General features: G+C 42.7%; 2 long non-coding RNA genes across 2 annotated transcripts; both read right to left on the bottom strand.

The window, feature by feature from the left end:
• Positions 1–18,381: 18,381 nt before the first annotated feature.
• LOC123144542 (uncharacterized) lies at positions 18,382–20,429 on the bottom strand. Its single transcript, XR_006471637.1, has 2 exons — positions 20,373–20,429; positions 18,382–18,775 (listed from the first exon to the last, which is right to left on the bottom strand). It is a non-coding gene; the product is annotated as an uncharacterized lncRNA (long non-coding RNA).
• Positions 20,430–21,500: 1,071 nt separating this feature from the next.
• Positions 21,501–22,252, bottom strand: LOC123144541 (uncharacterized). The gene is made up of 2 exons (XR_006471636.1): positions 22,117–22,252; positions 21,501–21,530 (listed from the first exon to the last, which is right to left on the bottom strand). It is a non-coding gene; the product is annotated as an uncharacterized lncRNA (long non-coding RNA).
• Between the last annotated feature and the right edge of the window lie 542 nt (positions 22,253–22,794).

Below are 22,794 nucleotides of genomic sequence, written 5' to 3'. Positions count from 1 at the left end.
CCGCTGCCTCTGCTACGACTGTGTCCCAGTACATCTTATCCATGCAAATGATTGCGTCCTTCTCATCTGACAGGATGGAAATGACTCCTACTGGCCAGGCATCTTCAATGTGTTGTAGGCATAGTAGGATGCCGCCATGAATTTAGCCAAGGCTGGGCGTCCTAGGATCCCATTGTACGGCAGGGGAGGTCGACCACATCGAACACAATCTTCTCAGTCCGATAGTTCAGCCCCCCCCCCCCAAATGTCACTAGCAACGTGATTTTTCCCTTAGGATGACTCTCGGGATTAACTTCTTGAAATGTGCCCGTGACCTTTAGCTCTTCCTCTGCTATCTGAAGTTTGCTGATGACCTTTGGGTAAATCAGATTCAACCCGGCCCCACCGTCAACCAACATCTTTGTGACCTTGAGGCTGCGAATGGTTGGAGAGACCAACAATGGCAAACATCCTACCGCAGTGGTACGGTCAGGATGGTGCATGACTATTTGAGTGGTTTCCGAGCCTCTGGCGCTGGTTCCGCGGCATTGACCTCATGTGCCCACCGTTTGAGTTGGCAGTGAGAGGAGTGCATTGATGCACCCCTGTCAATGCACAGGGCATCAGTGGCCTTCTAGAACTCCTGCTCACTGGTTTCCTCTTCATCCCCACCATCACTCTCATAATTGCAAGCTTCCTTCTCTCGACCCCTGGCGGGTTTTCCTTGGTTCCGGAAGGGTTTGCTAGGCGATTTGCTTCACCGCCTCGGTCCTTACCGCCAGCAACATTCTGACCTTTTTCATTATCACACTTCTCATATTCTGCTCTCTGCCTCTTGACGAGTTGCTCAACCTGATAACACTCTTGAAGGTCATGGCCCTTGGTCTGATGAATCTTGCAGTATGGCCCGTCGCCTTTCCCAGCCTTCTCGGCAGCCGCAAACTCCCGGTAGTCAGCGCACACGGCAGCCGCAGACTCCCGGCAGTCAGCGCACACTTGCCGGTACTAGGTGTGCCCGATCCTTCGACAGTCATCACTGCCTTATCCTTGTGCCTCTTGCTGCGCTTCTTTCTCTTCTTCTGACTGGTGGATTCATTGTCGTCCTCGGAGTCAACGTGGATACAATCCTATTCTCCTGGGAGTTTCCTTCCCTCCTCCATCCGAGCGCACTTGTCCACCAAGGTGTAAAGCTCCGTCACCGTCTTGGGAAACCGCACGTTCATCTTGGAACGAATCCTTCGGTTGCGCACATTGGACTAGAAGGCAGCTATCACAACTGCTGGATGGATATTTGGGATGTTCCTGTGGACACTGCTGAATCTCTGCAAGTACTTCCAGAGAGTCTCTCCTTCTTTTTGTTGGAGAAGCTGCAAATCGCTGGGCCGCCCTGGTTCTTGATGGCCGGCAGTGAAGGCGCCAATGAACTCATGGCTCAGGTCAGCCCATGACGAAATAGAGTTCTCCGGTAGGTGCATCAGCCAAGACCTCACATGGGACTTGAGTGCAAAAGGGAAGTAGTTGGCAAACACCTTCTCATCTCTTCCCCCGGTAGCCTGAACAGCGATAGTGTAGATGCTTAGAAACTCTGCCGGGTTTAGCCTCCCATCATACTTCTCGGGTATCTCTGGCTTGAACGTACGAACGGACGGCCAACGGACTTGCCGCAGCTCATGAGTAAAGGCAAGGCACCCAACCTCGAAAGGTAGGCACCCGCCAACCTCGAGCGCAAGCTTGTCAACTTTGGGACCGTCGCACCCATTGGTCCGGTGGTGGTCGTCGCGGCGTCGCTCGATGATGACATGCGCGTCTCCCCTCCGCCTGTCCTCCGGGGCTCACCGCTGGCCTGGACGTGCTCGAGGGTCAGAGGAGGCCATCGAGACGTCGTCAGGTTCTTTATTCTGTCGCGCTCGCGCTGGTTGCCGTGGTGGGGACTGTACCATGGCGGTGGCCCCTTCCATATGACCAGCAACGCGAGCCATCGTTGTTGCTTGGGGAGGCCGTGGCGGCCAGCTCGCTGTGAGGCCCCAGCCTTGGCGAAACCGAGCAGACTCTGGATGGTGGCATGCCACTCGTCCATCTGCTCGGCTACTGACAGAAACCTCAGTAGCAGCTGAGCTCGTGCCATGGCTTCCGTAGCAGTGCTTGGCATGGGTGATGATGATGTGGACCACACCGTCGCTCGGCTTCTGGCAGTGCCAGCGGCGACAGCACCACGTCCTTGCTGTTGTGAGGCGGCCATCTGGATGGCATGGTGACGTGGTGAAGGCGCTTGAGGGCCAGCGGCTCCGTTGGGTGCAGTGACCTGGTCGACTTGCCCTGGAGGAGGTGCACGCGCCGCGGTCGCTCCCGTGGTGGGGGCGGCCGGAGGGCGGCGATTCGCCCCGGACCAAGCGCCAGCACTGTGGTTGTGCCTATCGGCAAGGGGAAGGGGCGCAGATGGAGCAATCCCTTCGCCCGTACCCAGTGGAGCGTGGCCATGGGGATGTTGCTGATGCTGCTCTCCTCCGACGTCTCCTGCTCCCACTTCGGCCGTGGGGGAGGTGGTGACGGTGCCGCCTGCTCCGACCACATCCCAGCAGCGTCCACGTCCTCGCGCGCCTCCGCATCCCCCGTAGTGTTGGTGGCTGTGGGCGGCGGAGCCTTCGAGGTGGATGGGTGAGCTGAAGCACCGGATTTCTTCTTGGGCGCCATGGTCGATGGCGCCGTCGAAGATGAAGATGGCGATGAAGATGACGCGCTGCTCACACTTTCAGGTTCGCGCAAGTGATCCCCCTACCTGGCGTGCCAAAGCTGTCGTGGAAAACCACGACCACCTATGGGACCAAAGGCCACTTGCTGGTCCGGCGGGGGGATGTCAAGTTGCACAAAGAGCGGAAGAGCGTGAGGCAGCACGACAGAGATCACACGGGCAATTTTACCCAAGTTCAGGCCGCCGTGAGGCATAAAACCCTACTCCTACTTTGGTGGATTGATGGTGGAAAAATGGTGGTGGTCGTAGTGCGTTTGCCCGGCAGGGTTGCCTCAGGGCGAAACGACTATGAGCGTATGAAATATGAGGGGGTGGATTCACTAACACAGGGTCCAACCCTTTCTAAGGTTTCCATGGGCCTTCTTTTATAGGCTAAGGGGTCACCACAGTGGCAAATCAATCATTATGAACTGATATGATAGCAAATAGTGCTATCATACCTAACTCTACATGCTGACATGGCACATTAAATGCGCTGCTCAACGTCACATCGTCGCTTCCCCGGCAAGCCTTGCCGGGATTCTTTGCCAGCTTCGCGCCTGCTCGGTTGACATGTCGTGGGACGGGTGTCGCCTATAGGCTTTTCCTGTAGAAAGAGGTTGCCATGTGGCAAATGGCTGTCACTTAGTCACATTGCGGCTTGACATGGCACTGATCGACGACGTGCGTTGTGGTGAGGTGGTTCCAACTCCGCGAGTCCCGGCAGGCCCTGCCGGGGTGTCTTGGAGGTTTTCCTCCCGGGGTAACCCTGTCCTCGCCAGGCTCGCCTGCCCGGCAAGGGAGGCCTTTCTCCTGGTGGTTTCTTTCTTCTTTGGCTTGGTCTTGGTCCTCTTGATTTGTATGTTCGTCCTTTGAAGATCTTGGTCTCTTGTACTTTGGCCTGGTCCGATGCTGTAATCTTGCTCCCGTGCCCGTGCACAGTCTGGGCAACAGACCCAGGGTTTGTTGCACCGACACATCGCCATGTGATTAACACCCAAAGAGTACTAAGGTGTGATCATGTTTTGATTGTGAGAGAAGTTTAGTCAACGGGTCTGTCACATTCATATCCCCATGTATTTTGCAAATTTCTATGTCTACAATGCTTTGCATGGAGCTACTCTAGCTAATTGCTCCCACTTTCAATATGTATCCAGATCGAGACTCGGAGTCATCCAGATTGGTGTCAAAGCTTGCATCGACGTAACTCTTCTCGACGAACTCTTTATCACCTCCATAACCGAGAGAAAAATATTTCAGTGATCTACTCCTCGATCACTATTGTACCCCCTTGCCAAACTCATGGCAAGGTACACAATAGGTCTGATACACAACATGGTATACTTTATAGAACCTATGGCTGAGGCATAGGGAATGACTTTCATTCTCTTTCTATCCTATGACGTGGGCGGGCTTTGAGTCTTACTCAACTTCACACCTTACAATACAGGCAAGAACTCCTTCTTTGACTGATCCATTTTGAACTCCATCAAAATCTTGTCAAGGTATGTACTAATTGAAAAATCTTATCAAGCATCTTGATCTATCTTTATAGATCTTGATGCCTAATATATAAGCAGCTTCACCGAGATCTTTCATTGAAAAATTCTTATCCAAGTATCCTTTTATGCTATCCAGAAATTCTATATCATTTCCAATCAACAATATGGCATCCACACACAATATCAGAAATGCTACTCCCACTCAGTTTCTTGTAAATACAGGCTTCACCAAAAGTTTGTATAAAACCATATGCTTTGATCACCTCATCAAAGTGTATATTCCAACTCCGCGAGGCTTGCACCAGTCCATAGATGGATCGCTGGAGTTTGCACACTTTGTTAGCACCTTTAGGATCGACAAAACCTTCTGGTTGCACCATATACAACTCTTCTTTAAGAAATCAATTAAGGAATGCAGTTTTGATGTCCATTTGCCAGATTTCATAATCATAAAATGCGGCAATCGCTAACATGATTCGGACGGACTTAAGCATCGCTATGGGTGAGAAAGTCTCATAGTAGTCAACCCCTTGAACTTGTCGAAAACCTTTTGCGACAAGTCGAGCTCTGTAGACAGTAACATTACCATCAGCATCAGTCTTCTTCCTGAAGATCCATTTATTCTCTATGGTTTGCAGATCATCGGGCAAGTCCACCAAAGTCCACACTTTGTTCTCCTACATGGATCCTATCTCAGATTTCATGGCCTCAAGCCATCTGTCAGAATCTGGGCTCATCATAGCTTCTTCATAGTTCGTAGGTTCGCCATAGTCTAGTAACATGACTTCCAGGACAGGATTACCGTACCACTCTGGTGCGGATCGTGCTCTTTTCGACATATGAGGTCCAGTAGTAACTTGATCTGAAGTTTCATGATCATCATCATTAGCTTCCTCTCTAGTTGGTGTAGGCATCACAGGAACGGATTTCTCTGACGTGCTACTTTCCAATTCGAGAGAAGGTACAATTACCTCATCAAGTTCTACTTTCCTCCCACTCACTTCTTACGAGAGAAAACTCCTTCTCTAGAAAGGTTCCATTCTTGGCAACCAAAAGCTTGCCTTCGGATCTGTGGTAGAAGGTGTGCCCAATTGTTTCCTTCGGGTATCCTATGAAGATACAGTTCTCCGATTTGGGTTCGAGCTTATCAGGCTGAAGCTTTTTGATATAAGTGTCGCAACCCCAAACTTTAAGAAATGACAACTTAGGTTTCTTGCCAAACCATAGTTCATACGGTGTCGTCTCAACGGATTTCGATGGTGCCCGATTTAACATGAATGCAGCTGTGTCTAATGCATAACCCCAGAATGATAGTGGTAAATCGATAAGAGACATCATAGAACACACCATATCCAATAAGGTACGGTTACAATATTCGGACATACCATTTCACTGTGGTGTTCCAGGTGGCGTGAGTTGTGAAACTATTCCACATTGTTTTAAATGAAGGCCAAACTCGTAACTCAAATATTCGCCTGTGCGATCAGATCGTAGAAAATTTATTTTCTTGTTACGATGATTCTCCAATCCAATCTGAAATTCTTTGAACTTTTCAAATGTTTTAGACTTGTGTTTCATTAAGTAGATATACCCATATCTGCTCAAATCATCTGTGAAGGTCAGAAAATAATGATACCCACCGCGTGCTTCAACACTCATCGGACCGCATACATCAGTATGTATTATTTCCAATAAGTCATTAGCTTGCTCTATTGTTTCGAAGAACGGAGTTTTAGTCATCTTGCCCATTAGGCATGGTTCGCAAGTATCAAATGATTCATAATCAAGTGACTCCAAAAGTCCATCTGCATGGAGTTTCTTCATGTGCTTTACACCAATATGACCTAAACGGTAGTGCCACAAATATGTTGCACTATCATTATCAACTTTGCATATTTTGGCATCAATATTATGAATGTGTGTATCACTACGATTGAGATTCAATAAACCATTCACATTGGGTGTATGACCATAGAAGGTTTTATTCATATAAACAGAACAACAATTATTCTCTAACTTACATGAATAACCGTATTGCAATAAACATGATCAAATCATATTCATGCTCGACATAAACACCAAATAACATTTATTTAGGTTCAACACTAATCTCGATGGTAGAGGGAATGTGCGATGGTGATCGTATCAACCTTGGAATTACTTCCAACACACATCGTCCCCTCGTTCTTAACTAGTCTCTGTTTATTTTGCAACTCCTGTCTTAGCAACTGAACTAGTATCAAATTTCGAGGTGTTGCTATAAACACTAGAAAAGTACACATCAATAACATGTATATCAAATATACATTTGTTCACTTTGCCATCCTTCTTATCCACCAAGTATCTGGGGTAGTTCCGCTTCCAGTGATCATTCCCTTTGAAGTAGAATCACTCAGTTTCAGGCTTGGGTCCAGTTTTGGGCTTCTTCCCGGGAGTGGCAACTTGCTTTCCATTCTTCTTGAAGTTCCCTTTCTTCCCCTTGCCCTTTTTCTTGAAACTAGTGGTCTTGTTAATCATCAACACTTGATGCTCTTTCTTGATTCTACCTTCGCAAATTTCAGCATTGCGAAGAGCTCGGGGATCGTTTTCGTCATCCCTTGGTTCATCACGAAGTTCTAGTAGCTTGGTGATAGTGACTAGAGAATTCTATCAATTACTATCTTATCTGGAAGATTAACTCCCAAATGATTCAAGTGATTGTAGCACCCAGACATTCTGAGCACATGCTCACTGGCTGAGCCATTCTCTTCCATCTTGTAGGCAAAGTACTTGTCAGAGGTCTCATACCTCTCAACATGGGCATGATTCTGAAATACCAATTTCAGCTCTTAGAACATCTCATATCCTTCGTGGCTTTCAAAACATTTTTGAAGTCCCGATTCTAAGCCGTAAAGCATGGCGCACTAAACTATTAAGTAGTCATCATATCGAGCTTGCCAAACGTTCATAACATCTACATCTGCTCCTACAATAGGTCTGTCACCTAGCGGTGTATCAAGAACATAATTCTTCTGTGCAGCTATGAGGATAATCCTCAGACCATGGACCTTGTCCGCATCACTGCTACTATCATCTTTCAACTTATTTTTCTCTAGGAATATATCAAAAACATAGGGGAGTTACAACGCGAGCTATTGATCTACAACATAATTTGCAAATATTATCAGGACCAAGTTCATGATAAATTAAGTTCAATTAATCAAATTACTTAAGAACTCCCACTTAGATAGACATCCCTCAAGTCATCTAAATGATACGTGATCCAAATCAACTAACCAATGTCCGATCATCACGTGAGATGGAGTAGTCATCAATGATGAACATCTCTATGTCGATCATATCTACTATATGATTCACGTTTGACCTTTCGGTCTCCAGTGTTCCGAGGCCATGTATGTACATGCTAGGCTCGTCAAGTTTAACCTCAGTATTCCGCATGTGCAAAACTGTCTTGCACCCGTTGTATGTGAACGTAGAGTCTATCACACCCAGTCATCACGTGGTGTCTCAACACGACGAACTGTAGCAACGATGCATACCCAGGGAGAACACTTTTACCTTGAAATTTAGTTAAGGGATCATCTTATAATGCTACTGCCGTACTAAGCAAAATAAGATGCATAAAAGATAAACATCACATGCAATCAAAATATGTGACATGATATGGCGATCATCATCATCTTGTGCTTTTGATCTCCATCTCCAAAGCATCTTTATGATCTACATTGCCACCGGCTCGACACCTTGATCTCCATCATTGCGTCGTGGTCGTCTCGCCAACTATTGCTTCTACAACTATCGCTAATGCATAGTGATAAAGTAAAGCAATTACATGGCGTTTGCATTTCATACAACAAAGAGACAACATTAAGGCTCCTACCGGTTGCCGATAACTTTTACAAAACATGATCATCTCATACAATAACGTATATCACATCATGTCTTGACCATATCACATCACATCATGCCCTGCAAAAACAAGTTTGACGTCCTCTACTTTGTTGTTGCAAGTTTTACGTGGCTGCTACGGGCTTCTAGCAAGAACCGTTCTTACCTACGCATCAAACCACAACAGTGTTTCGGCAAGTTTGCTATTTTAAACTTCTTCAAGGACTGGCTGTAGTCAAATTTGATTCAACTAAAGTAGGAGAAACAGACACCCGCCAGCCAACTTTATGCAAAACTAGTTGCATGCCTGTCGATGGAACCGGTCTCATGTGCGTGGACATGTAAGGATGGTCCGGGCCTCTTCATCCCACAATACCGCCGAATCAAAATAAGACGTTGGTGGTAAGCAGTATGACTATCACCGACCACAACGCTTTGTGTTCTACTCGTGCATATCATCTACGCATAGACCTGGCTCATGATGCCACTGTTGGGAAATGGTGCATGGAAAACAAAAAAATTCTACGCACACGCAATGATCTATCCATAAAGATGCATAGCAATGAGTGGGAGAGTGTGTCTACGTACCCTCGTAGACCGTAAGCGGAAGCGTTTCACAACGCGGTTGATGTAGTCGAACTTCTTCACGCTTCAACCGATCAAGTACTGAATGCACGGCACCTCCGTGTTCTGCATACGTTCAGCTCGGTGACGTCCCTCACCTTCTTGATCCAACAAGACATGAAGGTAGTAGATGAGTTCCTTCAGCACGACGGCATGGTGACCGTGATGGTGAAGTGATCCCCGCAGGGCTTCGCCTAAGCACTACAAAAATATGACCGAGGGTGTAAACGGTGGAGGGGAGTGCCACACATGGCTAGGCAATTGTCTGGTGTGTGCTAGGCGCCCCCTCCTACATATATATAGATGGGAGGGAGAGAGGAGCAGCCAAGGGGGGTGCCCAAGGTGGCGCCCCCTGCCATGTATAGGAACGAGAAAGGCAGGGGAGGGTGGCACCCCCACTTTCCTTTCTCCCATGAGAGGGAAAGGCAGGAGGGGCTAGCCCTCCCCTTTTTCCTTCCCTAGGGTTGTTTGGCTAGGGAAAGGGGCGCACCATCCCCCTATGGGCTGGTATGTCCCTCCCTTGGCCCATTAAGCCCATATACATGCCGGGGTGCTCGGAACCCCTTCCGGTGACCCGATTTCTTCCCGGTACGTCCGCAAACACTTCTGGTGTCAAATACAATCGTACTATATATCAATCTTTACCTCTTGACCATTTCAAGACTCCTCGTCATGTCTGTGATCTCATCCGGGACTGGAAGAACATTCGGTCACCAAAACATATAACTCAGATAACACTATATCGTCAACGAACATTAAGCGTGCGGACCCTACGGGTTCAAGAACTATGTAGACATGACCGAGACACCTCTCCGGTCAATAACCAATAGTGGAACCTGGATGCCCATATTGGCTCGTACATATTCTACGAAGATCTTTATCGGTCGAATCGTTATGACAACATACGTAATTCCTTTTGTGTATCGGTATGTTACTTGCTCGAGATTGGATCGTCGGTATCTACATACCTAGTTCAATCTCGTTACCGGCAAGTCTCCTAATTTACTCGTTCCGTAATACATCATCTCGCGACTAACTCCTTAGTCATTTGCTTGCAAGCTTATGATGTGTATTACCGAGAGGGCCCGGAGATACCTCTCCGATACTCGGAGTGACAAATCCTAATCTCGATCTATGCCAACTCAACAAACACCTTCGGAGATACCTGTAGAGCATCTTTATGATCACCCAGTTACGTTGTGACGTTTTATAGCACAAAAGGTATTACTTCGGTACCCGGGAGTTGCATAGTCCCAGAGTTGCATAATCTCATAGCCAAAGGAATAAGTATTTGACATGAAGAAAGCAATAGCAATAAACAGAACGATCATTATGCTAAGCTAACGGGTGGATCTTGTCCATCAAATCATTCTCCTAATGATGTGACCCCGTTATCAAATGACAACACATGTCCATGGTTAGGAAACCTTAACCATCTTTGATCAACGAGCTAGTCTAGTAGAGGCTTACTAGGGACACGATATTTGTTTATGTATTCACACATGTATTTAAGTTTCTGATCAGTACAATTCTAGCATGAATAATAAACCTTTATCATGAATAAGGAAATATAAAATAATAACTTTATTATTGCCTCTAGGGCATATTTCATTCAGAGTGGTGTTGCCGGCTCCTCTTCAGAGAGAGAGATAGATAGAACCCAGGCGTTTCTGGCGGAGAGGGACCGGTAGGCGGCGGAGAAGGAGCGGGAGTTGGAGGAGAGGACGGCTAGGATGTTGGAGGAGGAGAGAGCACGGAATGACATGCAGAACCGGGCCATGACGAGCTCCTTGTGGTAAGTTTCTTCTGCATATTAGCCAAATCATGCATGTAATGTTCTTTTCATTACTAACTAGTATGACTGACTCGTCAAAACCTAATGTGCAGTCTGTGTGCGAGAAGACCGATCAGGCCCATCCTCCGATGCTAGTCATTGCTCCGGGGTCGACCACGGTTAGTTTCATTTGAATCACTAGTAGAAAAAGGGCCTAATGTTCAGCTGATTAGTCCCGGTTTGTAATTGAACCGTCACTAATGTGACCATTAGTGCCGGTTCCAACGGCTAGGTGGGCAGCTCTCATTAGTCCCGGTTCATGGCGAACCTTTAGTACAAGTTTGTGCCACGAACCGGGACTAAAGAGGTGGTGGCAGGCTGGTGTCAGGCTGCGGCCCCACCAACACCTTTAGTCCCAGTTCGTGCTATGAACTGGGACTAGAGATGCACCTTTAGTCCTGGTTTGTATAACCAACCGGGACTAAATATATCACTATATATAGTGCTTCGTCCAGGCCGAGCCGAAGCGCTCTGTTTTTCCCCTCCTCTCTGTTTTCTTCCCCTCTTGCTCGAGCTCAGCTCCATTTTTGCCAAAATTTGTCGAGATTTGAAGGCACCCCATTCATCCAAGTGATCACAAAGGTTTGCAACTTTATCCTTTCATCTCTCATTGCTAGATTATCTCTTGCAATGCTCTATAAGTATAGTGATTTGTGGTGGGAGGAATTATATGTGGTAGTTTATTTGATTTACATGCAATTTCAGGTCAAAATAACTCTTAGTTTGCATATGTAGGTGTGGTTTACTTAGTGCCTTCCCGTCTCCATCCTAACCACCGTCGATCGCCCGCACCATCCCGTCACCGGCACCACCTTTTGGTGAGCCTCTTGTTCTTATATTTTTATATAAAAAAAATCATGTTTGTGTTATTTAGATATATAGTTACTTGTATAATTATCTTACCCATACGTTGTTTGTTATACACAGTGCCATGGTTTTGATATCCATCCCCATGGCCCTCGCCGGGTTATGATTCGGATGTGGTATATTCTCTTTTATAACTATTTGTTGCATTTCGTGTTTATGACAAATTATGCCCATCAAGTTGACATAGATATTTTTATCTAGGAGGTATGTGAACCGGAAATTCCAACCGACCCTATTATCGAGAGGTTAAATTTGGTTGAAAATGAAAACGAGTATTTGAAAGAAAAATTGAATAGAATTGAGGAGGAGAAGATAGAATTGGAGTTGCATGTTGCCGATGTCGTTGATGATCACAAGATCAAGATAGAGAAAATGCGCTTGAAGATTAGAAAGATTAGAAAATATGCCATCGATAGTGAGGCTTGGTATCATTATGCTGTTGGATCAATTGTTGCCTTAGTTGCGATCTTGATCGCATTTGTTGTTGCATTTAAATGCTTTAGCTAGAGTTTGTATGTTGTTTTATGATAATAAGTGTTGTATGAAATTTATGTACGAACTTGTATTAATTTGGTCTATTCAGTGTTGTGTAATGAAGATGAGCCGGCAATGGATGTACGAGGATCGATGCTCTCCCCAGTTCGTAATGGCGTGCATACTTTTCTGCTCGCGGCTGAGGCAAACAAGCGGGTGGATGGTTTTATGTCTTGTCCGTGTGCTGGCTGTAAGAATGATCGGAATTACTCTAAGTCAAAAACCATTCACTGGCACCTGTTTGAGTCCGGTTTCATGCCCCACTATAATGTTTGGACCAAGCACGGAGAAAGAGGGGTTATGATGGAATACAATGAAGAAGAAGAGAATGATGACAGCTATCCTAGCCGTGGGTTCCCTGAATACGATGGTACAACAATGGGGGAAGAAGCTGAGCCGGTAATGCGGGAAGAAGCTGAAGAAGAGGCATCAGATGAGCCCGCTGATGATCTAGCTCGGGCCATTGACGATGCAAAGAGAAACTGCGCAAGTGAAAAGGAGAAGAAGAAGTTGCAACGCATGTTAGAGGATCACAAGAAATTGTTGTACCCGAATTGTGAAGCTGACAAGAAAATATTGGGCACCACACTGGAATTGCTGCAATGGAAGGCAGAGAATGGTATATGTGACAAGGGATTTGGAAAGTTGCTGATAATGTTATAGAAGATGCTTCCAAAGGACAACGAGTTGCCCGAGAGTACGTACGAGGCACAGAAGGCTGTCTGCCCTCTAGGATTAGAGGTGCAGAAGATACATGCATGCCCTAATGACTGCATCCTGTACCGCGGTGAGTACAAGGATTTGAACGCGTGCCCGGTATGCGGTGCATTGCGCTATAAGATCAGCCGCGATGACCCTTGTGATGTAGGGGGCGAGTGCGCCAGGAAGAAGATTCCTGCCAAGGTGATGTAGTATGCTCCTATAATACCACATTTGAAACGTTTGTTCCAAAACAAAGATCATGCCAAGTTGTTGCGATGGCACAGAGAAGACCATAAGAAAGACGGGAAGTTGAGAGTACCCGCTGACGGGTCACAGTGGAGGAAAATCGAGAGGAAGTGGGGGGACTTTGCAGGTCACGCAAGGAACATATGGTTTGGTCTAAGCGCAGATGGCATTAATCCTTTTGGGGAGCAGAGCAGCAATCATAGCACCTGGCCTATGACTCTATGTATGTATAACCTTCCTCCTTGGTTGTGCATGAAGCGGAAGTTCATTATGATGCCAGTGCTCATCCAAGGCCCTAAGCAACCCGGCAATGACATTGATGTGTACCTAAGGCCATTAGTTGAAGAACTCTTACAACTGCGTGCGATGAGCTCGATCAGGAAAAAATTGACCTACATGCGTTGCTGTTTGTGACCATCAATATTTGGCCTGCTCTCAGTAACCTTTCATGACAGACAAACAAGGGATACCACGCATGCACGCACTGTTTGGATGATACCGACAATATATATTTGGATAATTGTAAGAAGAATGTGTACCTGGGACATCGTCGATTTCTTCCGAGCAGGCATCCCGTAAGAAAGAAAGGCAAGCATTTCAAAGGTGAGGCGGATCACCAAACGAAGCCTCACCGCCGTACTAGTGATGATGTACATGATATGGTCAATGATTTGAAGGTAATTTTTGGAAAGGGTCCTGGCGGACAATCTGTTCCGAATGACGCCGACGGACACGCACCCATGTGGAAGAAGAAATCTATATTTTGGGACCTGCCCTAGTGGAAAGACCTAGAGGTACGCTTTGCAATCGACGTGATGCACGTGACGAAGAATCTTTGCATGACCCTGCTTGGCTTCTTGGGCGTGTATGGGAAGACAAAAGATACACCGGAGGCACGGGAGGACCAGCAACGTATGCACGGAAAAGACGACATACATCAGGGTGATGCCAGCTATGCTCTTACCAAAGAAGAGAAGGAAATCTTGTTTGAATGCCTGCTCAGTATGAAGGTCCGTCTGGCTTCTTGTCGAATATAGAGGGAATAATAAATATGGCAGAGAAAAAGTTCAAGAACCTAAAGTCTCATGACTGCCACGTGATTATGACGCAACTGCTTCCGGTTGCATTGAGGGGGCTTCTACCGGAAAACATTCAATTAGCCATTGTGAAGTTATGTGCATTCCTCAATGCAATCTCTCAGAAGGTAATCGATCCAGAAATCATACCAAGGTTAGAGAATGATTTGGTGCAATTTCTTGTCAGTTTCGAGTTGGTGTTCCCACCATCCTTCTTCAACATCATGACGCACATCCTAGTTCACCTATGCAAAGAGATTAATGTTCTGGGTCCTGTATTTCTATACAACATGTTCCCCTTTGAGAGGTTCATGGGAGTCTTAAAGAAATATGTTCATAACCATGCTAGGCCAGAAGGAAGCATCTCCAAGGGCCATGAAAATGAGGAGGTCATTGAGTTTTGTATTGACTTTATTCCCGACCTTAAGCCGATTGGTGTTCCTGAATCGCGGCATAAGGGCAGACTGGGTTGAAATGGCACGCTAGGACCGGAACAAAATAATATGTATGGACGAGCATTCTCTCACTAAAGCACACTACACAGTTCTACAAAATTCCGCCTTGGTGGCTCCGTATATGGAGGAACACAAGAATATTCTACGCTCCAAACACCCGGAGCAGTTGACGACCGGATTACACGTGAACAAACGGGGACTTTTGCCGGTTGGATGCAGACACGTGCCATGCATGACGACACTGTTGAAGATGACTTGTACTTGCTGTCCCAGTTACCATCTTCGAATATAATGACATTCAAAGGGTACGAGATAAATGTGAATACATTTTACACGATCGCCCAAGATAAGAAGAGCACCAACCAAAACAGTGGTGTCCGCTTTGATGCAGCAACCAAGAGGGGAAGGACACATATTATGGTTACATAGAGTAGATATGGGAACTTGACTATGGACGTGGTTTGAAGGTCCCTTTGTTTCGGTGCAAGTGGGTCAATATGACACGAGGCGGGGTAACGGAGGACCCGCTGTACGGAATGACAACAGTGGATCTCAACAATCTTGCGTACGCAAACGAACCATTTGTCCTAGCCAATGATGTGGCGCAGGTTTTCTATTTGAAGGACATGTCTACCAAGCTAAGAAAAAGAAAAGATAAGGAAGCGAATACATCATACAATAAGCCAAAGCGCCACATAGTTCTTTCAGGGAAAAGAAACATCGTGGGAGTGGATGACAAGACAGACATGTCAGAAGATTATGAAAAGTTTCATGGAATTGCTCCCTTCATAGTGAATATTGACCCGAGCATCCAGTTAAATGATGAAGATTGTCCATGGTTATGGCGTAAAGGGACACACGCGAAGAAAAAGTTTTGCACCCAAAGATCCCACTCTGGGATGTGACCGGCTTCACTGTCATCACTTTCTTCTCTCGTGAGTTTCCGGACTTATATATCTGGAAAGTCCCACTTTGGACAAACCGCAACGAACCTTTGTAATAGTTAGGTTGCTTATGTGTTTTGGCATTTGAAACATGTACTTTTGTGCTTCGGACAAACGTGTACCTTTCTGACTTCATTTGCTTTTTTTCATGCATTTACTGATTTTTTTGAGCTAAATGACCCTGCAATTGAAAAGCACTACAAAATGAACTCTGAAAAGGTTGAAAGTTGGCATGGTATCATCATTTCATCCACATAGCATGTGCAAAAAAGTAGAGAGGGTTACGGAAAAAACTTGATGCACTTCGTGTACAAAATGGACAATCTCTTTCGAAGTATCATGGTTTCAAACGAAAACTCATGTGTTACAAAGGCATTTCATTTTTTTAAATTTATTACAACTCCAGACTTTTTGTGCTTTCAGTATGCACCATTCAAAGCCACGTCATAAACTTTCAACCATTTCTGACTTCATTTGCTATTTTTCATGCATTTACTGATTTTTTTAGCTAAATGACCCTGAAATTGAAAAGCACTACAAAATGAACTCTGAAAAGGTTGAAAGTTGGCATGGTATCATCATTTCACCCACGTAGCCCCGTCGCCGCCCCCGTCGCACGCCGTCGCCGTCCCCGTCGCCGACCCCGGCCCTGTCGCCGCCTCGGCCCGTCCCCGTCGCCGTCTCGCCGCTGCCCCCCGTTGTCGCCCCGGTCGCCCCGCTGTGAGCCCCCTGCGCCAGGGCCGCGCCCTCGATCATCCGATCGAGCCCGCCCGCGCAGACACACAGTACACACACACACACACACACACATTTTTCTTAATTATTTTCTGTTTTCTGTTTTTTAGTTTTTTATACTTTTAGTTATATAAATGTTAGATTAATGTCAAAGTTTTAGCTACATGAATTATATTAATGTCAAAGTTTTAGATAGATGAATTAGATTAATGTCAAATTGTTAGATGATCGAATTAGATATATTAATGTCAAATGTTAGATGAATTAGATGGAAATGTTAGATTAATGTCAAATGTTAGATGAATTAGATGAATTAGCTAGATAGAAATGTTAGATGAATTAGTTTTTTTTATAGTTTTATCAAATGTTAGATGAATTAGCTAGACTAGTCGCCAACCCGTGCCTTCGCACGGGCTAGTATGCAATAGAACTTTATATGGAATTTAGTAATTATAAACATTAACAATGTGAAAAGGTCACATGCATCAAAAGTACAATCATTACGTACCTTTTGAAATAATTATTAATAATACAATATTGGCTCTGTACAATTTGTTTTTGCTTAATCTATGAAATTGTGATAATATTATCAGTGGTTAATTTCCAAAATGCAAACATTAAATTGCAATTTTACTATGTATTTAAAATTCATTTTTATAGAAATATTGCATGCTATTTTTGGTTGAATTTCTAATGTAAACGTCCGGACACAAATTTCTATTCTAATGGGAGACCTATTTTTTCCCATATTTGTTTTGAAAGTTCTACGTCTGTAATTTAGGTATATTTTAAAATACTTAAACTAATTAAGTTCACATTTGTATTTTCTGCAGTTTTAGAATTGTGAAAGCTATTATTTTATAGCTTGCAGTCATGTGTTGTTACGTATTAAGTTCTCTCTTGTCTATCAACTCTCACAATAATCAAGCTAGGGATTTTTTTTCTTACAAACTTTTGTTTTTATTTATCTTTAATAATAAACAATTATAATTTTGAACTGGTATGTCTAGCTTCTAGTCTGAGATGGTTCAAATCAAGCAAACTTTCTCACAAATCAGTCAAATATAGTAATATGCTGTATATGGTCGATATAATTCAATGACACTGCACAATATTATGTTTGAAAAATAGACTCCACATTAATCTTTCCACCATGAAACATCGCACAATATTCCTAAATATGTAGCATTGGCTTTTTAGACTGGTAGAATTATCATCTGTTTATATCTTGAATATTGCAAATTTGATATAGAAAATGAATTTTTAGTTCTATTTTGTGCCAATCACTGAAATTTCTCGATTATATTTATCCACAAATAATCTACAGACAATAATTAAATATATAATATACTATATATAAATAAGAATAGGGCCTTTTATATTTGCATGATCTAAAAAAGAGAATGATCAACCACAAAAGAGCATAAGTAGGAATGACATAGTCGTTAGTCTTACTTTTGGTGGGAAACAGTGGATGGGACATGGTACCAGACCTTTGGAAATGTATAGAAACATATGATCCATCAGATACTCCAATTTTGTCATACAAACCGGAAACCTTTGTCGAAATATAAGATGACCCATTGAAGACTTTAAATTGTAAAAAATTCAAAGAATCGAACAGGCCCTTTTTTGCGGAAACTTTTAGAAGGATGATCCAATGATACATAAAATGCTCTAAGCAGGAGTTCCAAGTTATTACATTCATGGAGTAGGCATATCCTATCCCATACAAAGTGGTACTCTAGCCATGCATTCTCCAAATAAGAGGCCGAAATTAATATTTAAATCATAGCTAGAATATCTCAGATAAAATCAACTCCAGCAAACCCTTTTGTTGTATATAATGTTTCATCAATATTCAAAGAATGGGTGTTTGAAAGATACTATTAAGGGTCTTGACAATAGTATTTTTTTGCCAAAAGAACTATATCTATTAATATGATTGACCTTATGTACCTTGAGGGTTACCCAGAATTGAGGCCATAAATTTTATTTTGGCTCACCTTAGATACCATGATGTAACATAGAATTAAGGACAAAATATTCTTTCTCATCCTTCTCCAAATGTCTTAGACATAAGATGTTAAACTGGATGCTTCAGAACTAATCAAAACATGTCACGAAGAACTGAAAACTTAATGCACAACACACATTTGATTCTGGGTTTGACATGATAGTGTATATCATCACCTGCATGCATCAATATTTGTACAATTCATTGGGCTGCTACCTTACAGAAATTTGTTCTGTAATTTTCTTTCAGCTATCAGAATTGAATCTCTCATATTAACTCTTTTTAAATCCCGTATAACTACACATGCATGTGCGTGCCTGTTATTGTACAAATATATCTTCCAGCAACTATGTTATGCCTTCCCATCAGAACTATGTTATGCCTTATCATAGTCTTGTGCTGTTGACCTGTTGTTATCTTCAGAATCCACCTCTTGCTGAAACTAAAACTGCTTTCACATTAACCACTCTAAACTAATTATGTTTTACTTCCCTGCTTTTCCCTTGGACATCATCTTTGCCATGTCTTTTGTCAAGATGCTTCTTCCTACGCTTCCTTCAACACCATATACACCATTTTCTCATCCTCAAATGCTACAGAAATTTCCGATGCAGGTGATGTTATATGCAGATTTTATAAACATCCTGCATGGGGATTTTTAATTTGGAAAACAGATCAAATATTAGCATCAAGGTAACAATCAAGCAACATGGACATTTAGAATCACCTTCTTTAGGCTAGAACGCTAGTATCTAGGACCCCTTTGCATAATGTTGTACTCGGCAAGCATTACACATGGCGCCATCTGGGTAGCCCTACGGGAGCATAGTTTTGCCGAGTGCAGAAAACGGCAAAACTATGGTGCCATGTAGCATGGCCGTTAACTTGTCATTCTATCTGTGTCATTTGTTTGTTGAGTTCCCCGTGTTTTGCAATCGACAATATTCTTTGCAGGTGTCTACTGAGTGCCCGTGGAAAAGAACCCGGCAAAATAAACTTTGCCAGCAGGCGTCCAACATATTCGTGTTTTGCTCTGTTAAAGAGCAAAATTACTCTCCTATTTAGAGATAAAAAACTGTAATCAAATACCTAGCTTTGTAGCAAAAGCGACCTTGGAGCTTAGCCTCGGATGCAAGACACGCACATAATAACATAACGATTGCTATCAACACATGAAAATATCCATAGATGGGAGTCACGTTGGTGAAAATCTAAAAGATGGGATCAGAGTTAGACTGCAGCTACGTTATTCAGTTAATTAACAAAACTTCTGTTAATACAATTAAATATCACTCCTGTGTACAAATAAAATAATTCTAATCTAATATTGGCTTTGCAACAAAAGAAACCTGAGAAATAAGTTCGGCGAGATTGGAGCTTCTAATGCAATCGTGACATAGAAGGATGATCGTGAGAGCCACATTGCCGAGTTTTTCTTTTTGCGTTTGCCCAGTGCGTTTGGCACTCAGCAAAATTGGGAATTCTAGTAGTGAGCACGTATTGTGTCATAATATATATTTTCCATGTATAGAAATAGAAAGACTATGTAAATATACTTCAAAAAATACTCTTCGCAACATGTATGGGCCAAAGTGTATATATTATATAGGCCGATTTTCTTCATATGTCTATTGATTGATAGAATTGTGAGGACCATTAAAAGTTTATATCCATCAATATACACTTTAGTCAAGACAAATCTTATGGTCGTAGCAAAAAAAAATCTTCACAAAGAGAAAATGAGCACAAAGAGAATTGGTTATCCAACATAAGGAGACAATGTGTATTGCAGGAGCAAAAGAGGGAACAAATAGTCTTGAAAAGCTATGGTCGTAGCCTCAAACCATAAGTTTTGACGTACATGTAATTGACTTAATAAATCCAACAACTCGGCAACCTTATTATAATCCTCGGTGAATTTATTAAGTTAGAAGAAATAAATTCATAGGCTATAATATAATGGCCGAAAATAGCAGGAGCATCAGGGTTACATATCTCGGGGAAGTTCTTTTAATAATTTTAAAGGATAATAGGCGTAAAATAACTACATGCATTTATCCTCATTGACGAATTGGTCAAGACATTAAGAAAACAAACTGAACATATACATATGTTTTACTTGAGTGAAATATGTGGAAAATCTGAACAAATAAGTTGGTTAAATGTACATATCAACACATCAGATCCAGTGCAAAGCAGGTAGCAGTGAGTGCATGTTATAGAAATTAAAAGGCTACATACCGGTACTTTTTAGAGCATCCATGTTGGATCGTCTTCCATAGGTAGATGATAGAATTAATGAAAATTTTGAAGTGCATCGTTCAATATGTGAAAGATAGAAAATAGAAGATTCTTTTTGTTGTAGTATGTTTTATATGATGTTTCCAAATCAAGTACCACAACTGTATGTGTAGTTTACATGACACTGTGGTCACTAAAGATCATGAGATCTGTACAGATGAAAAAGGGAAAAGGCATCAGAAGAAAGTAGAAATCACATCATCCACAAACAATTCTCAAGTATTACCTTGGGTACCACGTACCACTATATTTTTTCAATTATTGCCGACCCTAGAGAACATGTCATCCTTCAACTTTCAGACTGCACTTACATTTGTGATTAGTGGCAACAATTAGATGGCAATTTAGCTAAATGCACACATGTGCAAAGGGAAGACCCCATCAGACCTGAATTCATCTAGTGACAATGAATATATGAGATCTGGAAGATACTAATGCTGAGTTGCATCAGCCATAGAAGTAGACTTACAATTAGTCTGATTTTAAGGAAAAAAACGTGAACAAACACATGTCTATGAGGTTAGGTGCTACAAATTTCCAACTTCTAAGATAAAACAAAACAGAGATGATGTCACTTGGAAAATTGCGAGTCAATACTGCATGAGAGAAAGCTCTCGTATCCTGGGGTAAATGGATGATACTCGTGGTTATACGCCTATCTAATTGGAGGGCTTGCAAGTGTGGGTGGAGCATGGCGGCGCACTTGGCAAAATCATGAAAATTTTCTTACTGGTCCTCCAATTATTCTCTGCATTGAAGAATCATGCTCATAACACCTAGCTCCAGTTTCTCAGTAAATGTCCAAAATCGAAATTTATGTTAAACTTTGAGAAAGCATGATTCATCAAATACAAATTGCGAAGAAGAAGTTAAAATATAATAGATAATTATTCGAGTAAATCCCTAGCAGATCTAGCCGAATATGCTAGATTTAGCATCAGATAGCATAGCTTCGCTTGTTCGTGAGCAGACATGGTCATGCACCTGTTTCTGTAGTTACTCATGATGGGGAATCTTAAGAAGTGATTCGCCTTACCTGCTAATGTATTACAGTGTAATTAATTGTGGAGCAATGTTCACACATGCATGTCCAAAAACCTACAAAAAAGAAAAGAATATACAGTAGTCTGAAGTATACAAATATGAATGAAGGATGAGAAAAATAAATCAATGAATCTAGTGTCAATCTACATAGTTAGCACCATGGTCCCTAGCATGCATAAATAGAACGACATACCACAAAACTCTTATTAGTTAGTTTATTAGTGAATCAAGGTCTTGACTGTGGCTGGAGACATTTAGGAACCAAAAGTTAATATCTACAGTCAGTGCATCTACTCCTTGGATCCATAAAACGTCATGGCCTAGAAACTTTCCGAAAATTAATACCATAATTCAGAAAATAGTATTCCTCCTGTACAGGAAGGATTGACATCACATTTTTTTCTATACGCTATAGGAAGATCTATTTCTTGTTTTTGGAGGGATAGAGGACACTGATTTTATTTTGCCACTGTTATCATCTGCTTCAAGAAGATAAAGGAAATTGAATCCCTAGATAGCACTATCAAAGGGCGTGATGGGAAAAAATTGAATCTAAACTAGGAAAAAGAAATTCAAAACAAATCAGTGAATCTAAACTGGGAAAAAGAAATTCAAAACAAATCAGTGTGAGAACACGAACCTGATCTAGATGAGCTCCGTCATAGCAGGAGATCCATGCCTCAACTTCCCTTGTTGCAATTTGAGAGAGACTCGGATCTGTTTCCATGTGGAGAGGGAGAGAGAGAGAGAGATTGAAAGAGGGATCCATGCCCAAGAGACGTGAGAGAGAGAGAGACATGAGAGATCGATTGATGTACGTTTTACTCTTAAAGGAAGAAACGGTGAGGAGATATTTTACGGGTACCGTTTTTAGTTTTTTTTCCGCAACTTGTATGAGTTAATCTAGACCGTAATAACTTGGTCCCGTCGTTAGATGTATAGTTTGTAAAATTTGATTAACGTGGTAATTTCTTGGGAGTCGCTAATTAGTATAGGTATAGGTATAGATATATTAATATTAGTTGAATTAGCTCGCTAGCTAGATATCATATGTCAAAGTTTGAATTTTGACATATGCAACATTTGATAATATATCAAAGTTTGATCATATGTCAAAGTTTGAATTTTGACATATTCAACAATATTTGATCATATGTCAAAGTTTGACTTTTGACATAGATTTATCAAGAATGCCCCATTATGGATGTGCACAAGTTGCTCCATTTTTTTTCTTCTGATCTCACATATATACACACACATATATATATACATATATATATATATATATATAATATTAGCAGAATAGTTATTCTGCTAA

The sequence above is a fragment of the Triticum aestivum genome, chromosome 6D, assembly GCF_018294505.1.
Source record: "Triticum aestivum cultivar Chinese Spring chromosome 6D, IWGSC CS RefSeq v2.1, whole genome shotgun sequence".
NCBI lineage: Eukaryota > Viridiplantae > Streptophyta > Magnoliopsida > Poales > Poaceae > Triticum > Triticum aestivum.
Note: the sequence above shows the minus strand (reverse complement) of the source record. Positions and strands in the feature narration are given on the sequence as shown.